Below are 15,163 nucleotides of genomic sequence, written 5' to 3'. Positions count from 1 at the left end.
CTGCATTCAACATAAAGATGGAATGCACCAGTTTTGACCAAGCTCATTCATGGATTCAGGAAAATAGTACACTCTCGTGTAAGTGGGTTGTATAGTAGAGATATCTCTTACAGAGACTCCCTTGTCCCACAGTCCACACATGCATGAACTCCACATGCATGCTTATATGCATGCACAGTACATATGTATATACATGCAGGCACACACAGAGAGATGCATTATCTATACAATATGCATGCAAGCATACACAAAAATGCAAACATGCATAAGCATGGTATATACCCATATATATACAGAGAGAAACACATAAACACAGGTATACATCCAAATATATGGATGTTTTATGCCTATGAAGCTTGAAAAAATATGCACATCTGACATGGAATAGAAAGGGATCCATCTTCCCTCTATAGACAACATATATATGTTATATAACATTATGCACATAATGTATAATAAATTCATACAATAATATATATTGCACATATTATTTTATGAACTTTTAAAACACCCTGCTTCTCAAACCAGTCTAGGCATTTTAGAATTGCTAACTGATGTGGATTTTTTTCCAGCTCAGAATAGCATATAAGAAATATCACCATAATTCAACACAGTAGGTATCTCCTCATCACCATTGTGTGGAATTTAATTGTCTAGGAACTGAAGTCATTTGCAAGCATTGAAAGTGAAAAGGCAAACCTCAATTTATTGCTTATTTCAGGAATGTCATATCTAAATGAATAGACTTTTATTGAGACACAAGTATTTATAAGGAAAACATGTAGCTACGGTGTTCTTGCCTCTCTAATAAATGGGTGGCATTAACAAGAAATATACATTCATTAAGACATTCTTTCAGCTTGGATAAAACCCCTTCCAAATGAGGAATGGTGAGGCTGTGCCCAAATCCTGGTCCACCCCAGAGCCTTAGGCTTCAGTGGATGTCGACCTGGATCCTGGATTCACAGTCCATCACTTACAGACTTCTTGTCTTGAATCCTGTGTACACAGCTCTAAATCCATTTGAAGACATCATGTCTGGGAACAGAGATAATAAAAAGCTATGACCCCTTGTTAGCCAAGTCTTGTTCCTCCAAGTGCCTGGACGTGAGAAAGAAGCCAGACCACCGCAGCCTCCAAATGTGAATACCAATAGGACTCAAAGGAACTTTCACAGCTGTGCAGTCATGCCCAGGGTTCTGGGAACCCTTGAGGGTGCTGCTGGTAAATGCTTAAGCTCTCTTGGTATGGCATGCAATGCTTCTCGGGGTTCTGTGGGTGCCCTCAGTACTTGTTTCCCCTTGTGAGTTCAGATAGTCTGTTTAAGAAAATAAGTGTAAGTTTCCAGGAACAGACGGACCGATCTTCCTCTGCCGGTTGCATTAGTGACTCTGTGTCCCTCATAGGGAACAGAATAGCCAAGGAAGCCTCTGTGAGTGCCCTATGCCAACCAAGATGGAAGAGCCCACATTTGTTCCACAGCCTTCTTTCCATGAAGAGCAGCTTTCACAATGTCGTTAATCTTCCAGGGCCTCCAGCCATCAGCACTCTTCAGACTTGGTGCTTAAAGCGAGTCTGGGAACATGGCTTGGTGAATACAGCACCTTCTATATATAAAGGGCCTGAGTTCAAATCCCCAAGATCCTTGTAAAAACTAGACATACAGAACATCCGTAGTACAGCACTAGAGAAACAGAGAGAGGCAGATCCGGGGAGCTTGCTGGCCAGCCAGGCTACTCAAATCAATGAGCTCCAGATTTAGTGAGAAATCCTGTCTCAAAGAATAAGACAAAGAGATATTAAGGATATTGGATGTCAACCTCTGGCCTCTTCATGCATGTGTGTGAATGTGCATATATGTCCGAACACACACGCACACACACACACACACACACACACACACACGCACGCGCGTGACTTTAGTCTAACTGACAATGAACGCTTAGACTCCCTGAAGCCTCTGGACTCCCATGCTATGACTTCATTGACTATTTTTCTGACTTCTTAGAGCTTTTTATTACTATTACTATTATTGATTCCATAAGTCATTGCTAAATAGCTGGGTTCTGGGGTGAATGAGGTTATTTTGTAAGTCCAAAGTAAGCCACTAAGCAGGCTGGATGTGTTGGATGCTCCGCTGAGGTACTTTTCCTTATATTCAGTATAATCACCGAAGCAGAACCCTAATGGAAGCTCTTCATAGTTTAGCATCTGCCATCAGATGGGAATATCAATTCCATCTACCAAAGAGAGAGTTATAGGCAGGTTCAATATAAAATGCAAATGTAGTCACTTAGTGAGCCGCACGTGTCAGCTGTTCTTCACCTGAGTCTATTAGCCTGGGAGCTTAGAGACCGCAGATGCTCTGATGGGGTTGCTTCTTCCACCAGCCTCTGTGGGACCCAGGTTCAAATGGACTCGCAGAGGATGAGCACAATGGTGGCTGAGAGATGGAGAGTAGGACATGGCAATGGAGGCATGGGAGGATCTGCCTGTTTTCTCTAAAAGATTGCTGTTGACTCAGTATGAGCTATTTCTAACAAAGTTTCCCTCTTACGTAATGAAGAAGGTGAAGGTTCACCAATCCCTCTGGCCCTGTCTAGCCACTTCCAAACCCTGATATTTTGTTGTATAGCCCAACTCGGCTGAACAGAGGGAGGCTGACCAGTCTGAGCCACAGCATTGGCTTAACCTTGGTGGTTCTACAGCTCAGCTTCCCTGTTGGCCCTCACAGTGGTAGATTCATCTCTCACTAGTGCAAGTTTCAGATTCTGACCTCTGCTTTGCCATTACAACTCACTACACCATACCAGTTTTGCTGATACCACTGCCCTCCTACGTAGAACTTTTTGCCTGAGAGCCATGTGATCTATCATCCCATGGTACCACCCACTTTTCCAGCATCTTCTCCAGAACTGTCCCATCTCACTCCATAACCCACAGTTCTGAACTAACAGCAAAGCTTCAGGCAAAGGTGAAGGGCATGCAGGTAGAAGGAGGACATTGAATGTCATCTATTGAATTCCAGAACAGGAAAGGAAAGGAGAAGGAAAGAGAAAGGAGAAGGAAAGGGGAATGGAGAGGAAGAGCATTAATGACTTTCTGAGCAGCTGCTTGCTATATGAAATGTAAGAAAAGAATGTGACTCAAAGAACCTATGATTTACCTCAAAAGAATACCTTGTAATGCAAATATTTATACTCTTCCTTACATATCAGGGCTCAGACATTTTACTGAAATCATCTTTGAATCCTTGATGCTGAGGGACAGCAGTAGCTGGCTTCTTCCAGCTGCCGATGGAATTTGATCATCACCCAGGCTTCGTACCTCATCTCAGCAAGCCAGTTTTGTATCTCTGAGAAAGGAACAAATATATACTATCCATCACCAATACCAGTCAACTTTGAGTTTAATGAGTACTGAGGCTTCAAAGAAAGTCAAGGTGGGCCTGGAGAGGTGGCTCAGTAGGTGACAGCATTTGCTATACAAGCATGAGGACCTGAGTTCAGGACCCCAGTACCCAAGTAAAAAGCCAAGTGTGATTGCATGAACCTATAAGCCCACTTCTAGAGTGACACAGAGACACGAGGACCAGTGGGGCTTGCTAGCCACCAGCCTTGCTAGAAAACACCGGCGCACTTCTTTCAGTGAGAGACCTTGTAAAACAGAGAGCAACAGAGGACACCCAACGTCCTCCTCTGGGCCCTGCACACAAACACCAGTACACACACCTGCACACCTATATGTGCATCCTTGTGTACACTACACACCGAAAATGTAGAAATGAAATAATGAACTTCAAGGTCAGTGTTTTTCTCTGAGCCAAGTCATCATAGTCTATTTGAAAAAAAAAGAAAAGGTTATCATTTTTGTCAGTATATTTGGGCCGTGTAGTCATCCTCATTTATCATAGATCCTATGTTGGTGAATTTGCACATCCACTGAAATTCTGCTGTGACTCCAAAAGCAAAATGTATGGCACTTACATGGCTATTCCCTGCCATGGGGAAGAGAGGTGACAAGTCCCCAGCCTAGCAAGGTGACTCCATCTGATTGATTCATTTCTCATTCTATAAACAAGACTCTTTCCCTGGGGCTCCATTTTTCACATTGTGTATTTTGGGTTGGTGACATCACTGCTAAGGTGATGTCACTGTTAAGGTGCCCCCTAACATGGCAGGTACTAGCTAGTGTGCTCAAGAGCCTTACTCAGGCCTGAGCCACAGTCCTGGTGGCTGAGTTCACTGTTCATGAAGTAACTGTCATGTTTAATAAGGTGTCCTAGGATACACATGTTTGACAAAAGTACAGTGACCAGAGGGTTGCAGAACCCTAACCCCTATTTGCCTGAGTAACCAAGAGCAATTTGTTGTCCCCTAATTCAGTATCAGCAGTGACTTCACAGAACAAAACAACAGCAAATAATAAGTCCTAAGAATGTCAGGGAGGTGTGTTACCAATGATGCCATGCCATTTTCTCTCTTGGTTATTTAATATTTTTGAAATTCTATGCATGTTATAATTCATCTTGATTATATCCACTCCTTCCTGCCCCCACAACTCCACTCATGTCCTCCCATCCTCTTCTCAAACCCATACCCTTTTCTAGAGTGTGAATGTGTGTGTCTCTCCTCCTGGGCCCAGTTAATATTGCCCCTGTACACATGGGAATAGTGCTGGCCACTGGGGTATGGGCATCCTATTGCAGGGGCTGAGCCCTGGAGCCCTGGAGAACACTGACTCTCCCTTGCTTAGCAGCAATAGATGGTCCATAGCTCCTCACACAGGAAGTGAGCCCTCTGCCCATCCCTCATGCTGTTTTCTGCTTTGTGGAAGATGACATCTTCAGAGACATCTCAGTCTTCATGTTAACATGGGCAGACTTCCTCACTGTTCAGATCTACCCAGTCCTGAGCCCCATCCCCACCCCTCACATCTGCTCTAGGAGATGAGCACAGCAGTCCCTGACCTCAGGCACTGGTATCCTTGTTGACATGACCAGATTTAAGGTGATAAAAGGAAAGTGGAAACATAAATAGCAGGTGAAGTAGCTCCCTGAGGCATAGCCCAAGGGAAGTGAGCAGCTTCCCAATGGTGACCTTCAACTGTTAATTTCATGTTTCCTCCCAGGAACTCTGCAAAGAAAGTTCGCCGGTAGCCAGGGCTTCTAATTAACTCTAAAGTTCCTACCACATCAACTAACATCTGTAGACCCCCCCCTCAAGCTTGTCTCTCTCCTCGCTAGAGTAAAAAAACTGATGTAGGTAGGTAAGAACTGTACCATAGGAAATCCCTCTTTGTCTATAGGAAATGATGGTTATATTTCCCTTGGCCTGATTACTCTGGAGACCTTGCAACCCTACACAACTGAAGAAACAAGGGTTATGGAATTCAAAATAGGAATAGTAATCCTGTTTTATGAAGCTCCTAGTTTGTGCCAAGGTGCTGGGAACACAGGGGTAAATGTGAAGTCTCTGGCTCTGCGCATCTCAAGCTCTAACAGGAAAACCTGGTCATTGTAAGCATGGGACAAATGCTACATGTGAGGGTCATACAGATGGGGCTTGTAATCATACATAATGCAGGGGGCCTCAAGGAGGGGCGTGTGCTTGTTGGTGGAAGGGAGCCTTGAAGGTGGAGGATTCCGGCACATGAAGTAAGTAGGGGGTGACCATTCCTCGTGAAGTGGTAGAGGTTAACATCCTAGTATCAAGAAGAAAAGACATGACAGAGTTGAGAAGCATAGAGTGCAAAATATGGGACATAGACTCGAGAAGGCAAGTGGGATGCCACGCCTGGATCCTGAGTAACCTTGAGAGCCACAGAGGCCACCAAAACCATCACCTCTGCCCTCCCTGTGGTGGCTCAACTAAAGTGGCACAGGGGCTGCATCATGGGCCAGGGACATCTGAGGATGAAGAGAGCAGCCTAGCTCTTGGGGAAACCACTAAGGAAATAAACCAAGAAATGAGAATACAGCAAAAGGCTGTCCGGAGAGGAAAGCGGTAGCCGGCTGCCTGGGGTTGCCTTACATTGAGCAAAGCAAACTGTATATGCCTGAGAACAGAAGGATGCAGGCCTGTTCCAGGGCAGCCATATCTAAGAGTAAAAAAGACGAGGTACCCAAAGGTGAAGCAAGAAATAGAATAATGGCAGAGACAGCAGAGGAGGGAGGTGTTGCAGAGGAGGGAAAGACAGAATAAAGTCGGAAGAGAAACGGGGGTATGATTGGCCGTGAATGGCCAGGAGGTATGTTGATGAGGAAGTAGATGGAAGTGAAGAGGTCAGCAATAGGCAGGTGTCTGTATCTCAGCAACACCGTGGCTGAGGCAGGCCTACCTGAGTTCAAGGCCAGCTTGGGTAACTCAGCAAGACCTTGTCTCAAAATAAAGCATAAAGGGGCTAGCAGAATGGCACAGTGGATAATGATGCTTGCCTGCAAGCCTGACCATCTGGGTTCAATCCCTGGAACCCACATGGTGGAAGAGAGAAACCAACTCATGTAGGCTGTCTATGCACCCTGACCCACATGTGCACACACAGAATAAACAAATGTAAAATCTGTTTAAATAAATCAAATATAAAAAGAGGGCTTCGTGGCATAGCTCAGGATTGAATACCTGCCTGGCATATACAAGGCCCTGGGTGTATTCCCCAGCACCTGCCTCCCTGGAAAGAAGGCAAGAAGCAAGTACAGATCAGCTGCTGGTTACACTTGTCTTTCAAAGGAAGACAGGATGTAAGTGCAAATACTGGAGAATAGAAGGTTAGTGGGTGGCTTGCTGTAACCATTGTAGTGGAGCTATGGATTGTAGCGGAGCTATGATTGCTTATGGCAGATGAGCTTTTGGTCAGCAGTTCAAAAGAGGGTGTCTTTAATGAGCCCTTCTAGAGTGTAATAGATCAAGGCAGAGTCAGACCCCAATACCCCACGATGGCTTCTCTGGAGTCTCCCCTTAGGTAAGCTCTGTCTTAGAGAGTGCCATCTGCAAAGTAAGCCGTGTAATAGCTAGTCAAGAATGTCCCTGGCTGCAGTGAGAAGCAGGAGATATGTGTGAAGAGCACTTTGAAGAATGAAAAGCCTCCTAGGACTGTGAGGTGTTGCTGTGTGAGAATACAGTCCTTCTCGCTGCCCTTTTGCTGTTTGCTGAAGAGCCTTTTTCTGAGGGTATTATGTCAAACATCAGGGAAGCTTCCTTACAAACTACAGGCAGGCCCTCTCGCTTCTGGAAATTTTCATCTATTTAGTTACTACCCTACCTCCCCCTCCCCCTCCCCCCCCCACCTAACTACTCAAGAAGGAGAATCTACAGACACATTAGACACTCTAAAAAGAAAAAAGTGAGGAAGAGGAAGGAAAGGAGGGAGAGAGAGGGGGGAGGGAAATAGGAATGGAGGGAGGGAAGGAGGGAGGGAGGAAGGGAGGGAGGGAGGGAAGGAGGGAGGGAGGGAAGGAGGGAGGGAAGGAAGATGTTGAGGTTAAGGAGATGGCTCATTTGATAAAGTGTGTTTGCCATCCAAGCATGAGGACTTGAGTTCAGATCCACAGTATCCACATAAAAACCTAATACAGGGCACATGTCTGCCACCCTGGTGATTGGGAAGGTAGTGACAAGTGAATTCCTGGGGTTTGCTAGCCAGTCAGTCTAGGCAACCAGTAAGCTCCAGCTTCAGTGAGAGACCCTGATTCAAAAACTGAGGTGAAAGGGTAGACTGACGTCACCCAACATCCATCTCTGACCTCAACATGCTTGAACACACACATACCCATGCACACAGCTGCAGCTGCACGCACATATGCATACACAATACATACACTGCACATATATATACCACACAGGCACGCGCACACACACACACACACACACACAATCAAATTAAAAAAGAAAAGAAAAAAGTTAAGGTAATCCTAATCATAAATAACTTTTAAAGTACTAGAAAAGCCAAGTGTGCTAGTTGATCGCTAGAATTCCAGCACATGGGAGAATGAGGTAGGAAGATCTCAAAGGCCAGTCTGGGCTACATGATAAAAATCCTGCAGAGAGAGAGAGAGAGAGAGAGAGAGAGAGAGAGAGAGAGAGAGAGAGAGAGAGAGAGAGAGAGAGAGAGAGATTCCTTTATTTCTATATATTTAAGTTTCCATGTTATGAAGTTAGGAAAGAAATCTTTGTGAAGGCCACTGCCTCATAGAAAACCAGCATCAGAGTATGGCCGCCTTGACAGCCTTGCCACAGAGCAAGCAGCCTGTGTTTGCTCATTTTCCTCCTATTTATTGTTTCTACCTAGCCTTTTCCTACTAACCCAATAGAGCAATTATGTCCATGAGGTTTGCCATGTCGTGCTTAATGTATTTGTTTTCAATTACTAGAAAAATAAAATGACCTGTGCTGGGTATTTTAGACTAAAACAAAGGCCAAAAACTGTGAGGGTCTTTAATTTCAATACTCAGGAAGCAGAGGCAGGCCCACCTCTGTGAATTCAAGGCCAGCCTGCTCTGCATAGTGAGCTCCAGGCCAATCAGGTCTACCTAGTGAAACCTTGTCTCAAAAAGACAAAACAAAAACAAACGAAATAACTTCCAAGTGGCAAAATGTATACCATTAAAACTATTGCAAGTATGCTTTTCTGTAGGTTTGTTTGTTTTAGTTTATCTTATAAATTTCTATTGTTTTATGTGCATGTGTTGCCTACATGTATATATGTGTACCATGTGCATGTCTCATGCCCAGAGAAGCTAGAGAGGGCCTTAGATTCCCTGGAACTGGAGTTGCAGATGATTGTGAGCCACCATGTGGGTGCTGGGAATCAAATCAGGGTCCTCTGCAAAAAGAACAAGTGCTCTTGACCACGGAGCCATCTTTCCTGCTCCTAGCTGTTTAAATTGGTGTATTTGGGTCTGTGAGTGTGTCTCAGTAGTAATAGCTTACTTGCCTGTCATGTATGAGACCCTAGAGTCAATCCCCAATAGGGCATTTTTAAATTAAAATTAATGTATATCGTCTCCTGGAACCGGGCGACTTATCCTTGAGCATTTCAGAATATGTGACCAAACTTTAAAAGCAAACCAGGAAAGAACAATACAACAGAAATTTTTTTCTAAGGTTAAAGTTATCAAAATTAAAAATAAAACAAAGAAGGTGCCAAGATTGTTGGCACAGATCTGCAATCACAACCACTCAGGAGTCTGAGGCAGGAGGATCCAAAGTTTAAAGCCCACCTGTGCTTCAGGGTAAATCCAAAGGATCCTGAGTAACTTAAGAGTTTGTCTCAGATTTAAAAGAGAAAGTGAAAAAAAGAAGGAGGTGGGGAGCAGGGGATATAATTTCATGGTAGAGTTCTTATCTAGGACATCCAAGGCCCAATGCTTAGTTTCAGTATCACAAAAAAAAGTGGGGGCTGAAAAAAGTGGAATTCTAGTACCTGTTGGAACGTTAAAGAAATGAAAAAAGAAAGAAAAGGCAAGTACTTTTCTCCAGCCCAATGCTTGGGTTGACCTGGCCAACTCTTAGCCAGCATTCTGCGCTTACCTTAGTGTGGACCCCTTAGCTGTGTAAGTCAGACCTTTACTCTTAGTTGCTTCCTTGTATTACAGAGTTACAGAGATCAAAATAAAAGCAACTACTGTCTTTGCAGAAGACTAACACATAGCAAAAAACAGCAACAACAACAACAAAAAAGATTTGTTTTACTTCGAAAGCAGAGGCAAGAAGCCAGGATATGGCTTGGCAGGAAGAGGTTGCCTAGCCTACTCAAAGCCCTGGGTTATATCCCCAGTGCTTCATAAAACTGGTCATGTTAGAACACTGCAACACTTGGGTGGTGGAGACAGGAAGAACAGAAGTTCAAGGGCACCCTTAACTACATAGTAAGTTTGAAACCAGCCTAGGTTATGTGACACCCTGACTCAAGGGGAAAAAAAAAAGGTAGGAAGGGGGTGGAGTCAAGCCAACTGTGGATGCTCATACCTGGACTCCCAATACTTGGAAGCTGAGAGAGAAGGATCACCATGAATTCCAGGCTAGCCTGGGTTAGAAAGTGAGACTCTCTGCCAAAAACTGGGGAGGGAGTGGGGGTGGTCAGGAGCAATTGCTCAAAAGTTTCCAGATGTTCTTCTGACCTTTACAAGGTCAAGAAACTTTGATAACCTATGCCTGAGCCTGAATGGAAAGACATCTGGTAGACCACGCTTGTTATTTAGAGTTAGCATAATAAAACTCATTGAGGTTTATTAACACAGATGTGTTGACCATGGCTGGTCTGTGCTGCATAAGAGAACTATTCCCTAGCAGTGAATTCTTTGGCTTTCGTCAAGTGGTCCGTTGTCTGTGGAATTTCCTATTCTCCAGCCACAGAGGAAAAAGCAAACCCCACCCCCCTGAATTTGGCTGTTATGAGGTTTAAAGAGGATCATTTGTTTTCATTACAGCCCCTTGAAGCCCTACTTCCCCCCCTCATTAATGAATTTCCAGTCTCTCATCAAAAACAAAAACAAAACAACAACAACAAACAAACAAAAGGATCCGGCAGAGGACATAGTTAAGTGGCTGGTGGGCATGACTGTGCTGGCTTTAGAGAAAGGGGGTGGCCATTTACTGATTGTGAGGAGAGGTTGACATCCTTGGTTAGTATGCTAATTTTGTCTCTTTCATTTAACATTCAGATCAGGTCTGTACAGGCCCTCCCTAGCCGCAGAGTCCAGGGATGGGTGGCTGTCTGCCTAGCAGCATAGAACATGCTTTGCATGAATTACATAAATACCCAAGCATTCAGTGTGCACCGACTTTACACTTTCCCTCCCTCTTCCAGACACGGAGTCACATGCATGCAAACACACACTGCACATGATGCTGACACATGTACCCACAAACAGCACAGGCACAGGTCTCTATGAACACTGATGGCATGCAGAGAGGTACCCTAAGCATCCAGAGCTGGGTTTAGTCCATAGTCCTTGGGTCTCTAATATAGCTGCAGGATATTTTTTCTGCTGTTCAGGGAACTTGAGATATATTGGGGAGCCAAAAATAAAGAAGAAAGGTAAAAGTTAAAAATCTCTATTTGTAGGAAATCTCATCTAAACCACCATATCCAGGATGCTTTCAAAGTTCCATTTCCACTCGTGGAAAAGAGAATTGCATAGCTCAATTAACTGAACACCCAGAGAAAAGAAAAGCCAACTGTTTTTATTCCTTGGGGCCCCCACTCTGTCCATGTGTGTTTGGAAACACAGTATAAAAAGAGTTCACGGTTGGTTTGGGACTCACCAAGCCACAGCTGGGTGGCAACAGAAGAATTCCCAAACCAGCTGCCATATGTCGATCCAAATGGCAAAGATGATCACCTGGCACATTTGCCAGACGCCTGCCAATGGGAAACGGAATCTCCCCACACTCCTCTTCCCAGTACCACTCTGTAATGGTGAGGTAGCTCCGGGAGACGACGGGGAGGAGGAGCAGCTACTAGCAGAAGCACTATACTTTAGACAGATGGAGCAATTTTGAGCCAGCCGCACGGCTCCAATGCAAAGGAATGGCTATGTTGGCTTTCACTGTTTGAGTCTGGTGTGGATTTGGTTTGGTTTTTTTTTCTCAGCATGTGGCATAGCTGTGTAAGCTGGCATGCCATGACTCTTTCCTGAATCTTGTCCTCTTGTGCCCACAACAATATTCCCAGACTCAGCTGAGGAACTCCAGCGGTTCCCGTGTTCCCATCGGAGCTTCCCAAGCCATGGGTGTTTTCTCCGAACTGCAGACTTGATTTGCCTTGATTATTATTTTTTTGGCTCTGATCCAAGATGTCTTCCTGTCATCATCTCACCGTCTTTTCCAGTAATCCCTTTTTTAAACATCGCCAACAATTAGTCGATTTATCTCCATCACCAAGGACCACCGCCCACCCCCATATCCACGTCCACATGCAGACATACACTCGGCTGAGCCCCCATCCCTGTCTTGTTTTGCCTTGAAGTATAAGAAATCACAGCTTCTCATTAGCTGGAGAGCACGTTTGGAACGGCTTTGTGTTTACTCACTTAGTAAGTGATGCTGGCCTTTTTAATTATCCTCCTTCCGCATGCCATTTAGAGCAGCAAGCTGTTCAAATCAAACCGAACGGGTGCACATCCTCGGCGAAGCGGTTGGAAAGGAATCCTGGTTTTTTTGTGTGTGTGTTTTTTTTACCTCACTGCTGGCTGCGTCCTTCCTTGTCTGTCAGCAAGCCAAGGAATCCCCCCCACCAAAAGCTCTTACGTAGGAAGACACCAAAACCGTGAGTCACTTTTCACTCCCAGAGCAGAAGAACCCACAGCATTGCACCTAGCAGCAGACCCAAGATGATGGGGCTTTCCTCCAAGCCGTTGAGATCCCTAGGACCAGGTGTCCAGTCCTCACACCATTCTTTCTTGCTGTTGCTCCCTCTTTCTCTTCCACCCTTCTCCATCCTTTCATCCTGGAGCAGTCTCCTCTTCTTCCTTTCTGAGATGTGACAGCTGCAGACCATAGCCAGAGCTGAGTCCCTCTCACCTTCTGTTATTTTTTCCCCTGCAGCAGCCTTTAGCTGCTACCCTCTGCAAGCTGGATCACCAAAGACACACGACTCTCTCACAATGAATAATCAATACGGATATTGATCTAGGGGAAAATGTTTGTAAATTCCTGAAAGGGAATCAGGAGCAGGGGGCAGGGAGGTTCGTGGGGGACGACGCTGCAGAGCTCAACGGTGCTGGGAAGCAGGACCGCTTTTGGATCCCCAAGTTTGGTCAGCTCCGAGGTGACGGGTACCGGAATGCGTGCCGATGAGGGTGTGCGCGTGTGAGGACCGTGCTGTGTAGTCTCATTTCTCTACAGCTGCTTTCCCTGAAGAATCAGGAGCCACATGGTCGGGAGCCCCCATCAACGCCATGTCTTGGCTGCGGGCCAGCCCTGTTTTGTTTTCATTATCACACGCTACTTTGCAATTTGCATAAATACAGGGTTATTTTTTATCGTGTCGCCCAAAAGATAGAGCTGGGGAAAAATAGACTCTTTGTTGTGTGCAAGAGGGGCTTGCTGCCTACTCATCGAGGCTAAGGATTTGCCTCTCGGGCAGGGCTTTGGGGTATATAGTGAGGGCTCTAGAAGAAATACAGGCAAAGGAGAGATAACAGGAAGGGAAAGAAAGCCGGGGTGAGGGGGGGGGATGTAGGATTTAATGAGAACCATAGGAAACTCAGCTTGGTAAAACCAAGTATTAAAGACCTGTTTTCCTCTGCAGCGAATGATGAAGACTCGGGCAAACAAGGTGGAGTTAGTGCCCAGTCTCTGCTTAAATACCTTGCATTCCTTCTGCTGGAATAAAGCCACTGGGGTGGGGGAAGTGAGTAGGATAGTAAACATATGTGTGCTTTATCTTGACTTCCAGGCAAAACATGGAAAGACCAAAGATAGACCATAAGTTCCCTCTCAGCTCTAATGGTTTTCCCCCAAAGAGAGAGGCTTCACACCGAGTCCGTTTCTTTACCTTCCTTACATACCAAGCCCCTCCTCTCTCCAAATTGCACCTGTCCAGTAAAATGGGTCCTGCTCCCCTCTTATCCACAGCAAATTTGGTACCTGACCTATGGCTCAATGACAAGCCAGGATGGCTCCCTCCTGCCTATACTTCTTAGCCATGGAGACATTGGGCTCACACTCCCAAAGTCACACTCCCAAAGTGGTGTTGGGCACTCTCATGTTCCTAGAAGTAGAACTTCAATTTACAGAAACAATCCAACTCTCTGGGCAGCTAGCTGGTGGGCACCTTCCCACAGTGGCCTCTGTTCCTTCCATCTCTCCTACTCACTCTGAATTTGCAGTTTGGTAATAAAAAAAATCTTGGAGATCAGTCTGCCCTTTCTCCCATGGCCCTATCTCTTCCTGGGCTGGTGACAAAGGGGATGTGTCACTTGAGATAGCCTAGCTGTCAGGAGTAAGACCTCTACATGAGGATTCAATTCCAGCACCCCTCGTTCTGAGAGGAGCTGTCCATTTTATCAGCCGCCAGCAGCACCTCAGCAGCAGCAGCAAACACCGCTGGTTTTTTTTTTTAATTCCCTTTCTGGCTCCTGATTAGCTCTGGCAATCCAATTAGCAGAGGCATTTATATCACACAGGCTGAGGTTCCCCTACACATCATGGCAGCTCAAACCCACTCATAAATCCCACCGATACTACATCTTCCTGTGACATGGATTAATTACAATACCAGACTCTCCTAAGTAGGTCTACCAGCACAAGTACATAAGAATATTAGAATTAAAGAAGGGGCCAAAAGGAATGTCTTTTGTCTGTTATCAAGAATGCTCCAAGGCTACCAGGGAAGTCACCACTGTCCTCCATCTCTGCACCAGGGCATTGTTCAAGCAGATGTTGAAGAGGCCAAGCAGGCCTGAATAGTGCCTTATGGGGGATTCAAACATGATCTAATCATGGTGCACCCATATGTTTGGTTTTTTTCATATCTTTGGGCCCTTTATTTTTAAAGTTCAGATCTCTTAGTGACTTATTTCCTACTCTGGTCCATGCACCACCTAAACAGTTAAACTATTTTAAAACCCTTTACAAAGAGAGATGTCTTTATCTTCATTGGTATTCCACTACAGTCAGGCACAATCATGATATTGTGGTAACTTTGCATCTATCTACAGTTTCATTCCAGATTTACCCTTACATTCATCAACCTCTAGCATCTTTCTATCCATTCATCCAGCTATATTCATTTAGATATCAACTATTTATTCTGCTCCCCAGTCATCCATGTGCATCTCGCTATCCATTTTCTAACCATGTATTGATCTATGAATTTCTTTCTATTATCTGTCATCTACTTGTCTATCCATTTGTGTCTCTCTTAATTCATTCATCTGCATTATCCATCTATCTGTTTTTCTATCTATTCATTAATCTATTCATGTGTCTATCCATTCAATCATCTACCGTTGGCGTATTGGTGACCAACCTCTTTTTATTCTGGGCCTTTTGTTAGCCATGATCTTAACAAGATCCCAGATTCACATTCCCAATCACTTTTAAGGTAAAAAAATGGCCATTTTCCAAATGAAGTCTATAAATGCTATATGCTTCACTGTCCATTCCTGCATTTAAAAGAATGAACTAAAGAAATAAATCAGTAAAATCGCAAGGTTTTA

General features: G+C 44.8%; 1 long non-coding RNA gene and 1 other non-coding gene across 2 annotated transcripts; both read right to left on the bottom strand.

Moving 5' to 3' along the window:
• Nucleotides 1–566: 566 nt before the first annotated feature.
• LOC121136678 lies at nt 567–634 on the bottom strand. The gene has a single exon (XR_005873734.1). It is a non-coding gene; the product is annotated as a small nucleolar RNA U54 (small nucleolar RNA).
• A 45-nt stretch (nt 635–679) lies between these two features.
• LOC121136585 lies at nt 680–12,681 on the bottom strand. The gene is made up of 3 exons (XR_005873620.1): nt 11,265–12,681; nt 3,167–3,355; nt 680–1,771 (listed from the first exon to the last, which is right to left on the bottom strand). It is a non-coding gene; the product is annotated as an uncharacterized LOC121136585 (long non-coding RNA).
• Between the last annotated feature and the right edge of the window lie 2,482 nt (nt 12,682–15,163).

Source organism: Mesocricetus auratus, unplaced genomic scaffold (assembly GCF_017639785.1).
Source record: "Mesocricetus auratus isolate SY011 unplaced genomic scaffold, BCM_Maur_2.0 Super-Scaffold_6723, whole genome shotgun sequence".
Taxonomy (NCBI): domain Eukaryota; kingdom Metazoa; phylum Chordata; class Mammalia; order Rodentia; family Cricetidae; genus Mesocricetus; species Mesocricetus auratus.
The sequence above is the reverse complement of the archived record's forward strand: the minus strand, read 5'-3'. Positions and strand labels throughout refer to the sequence as shown.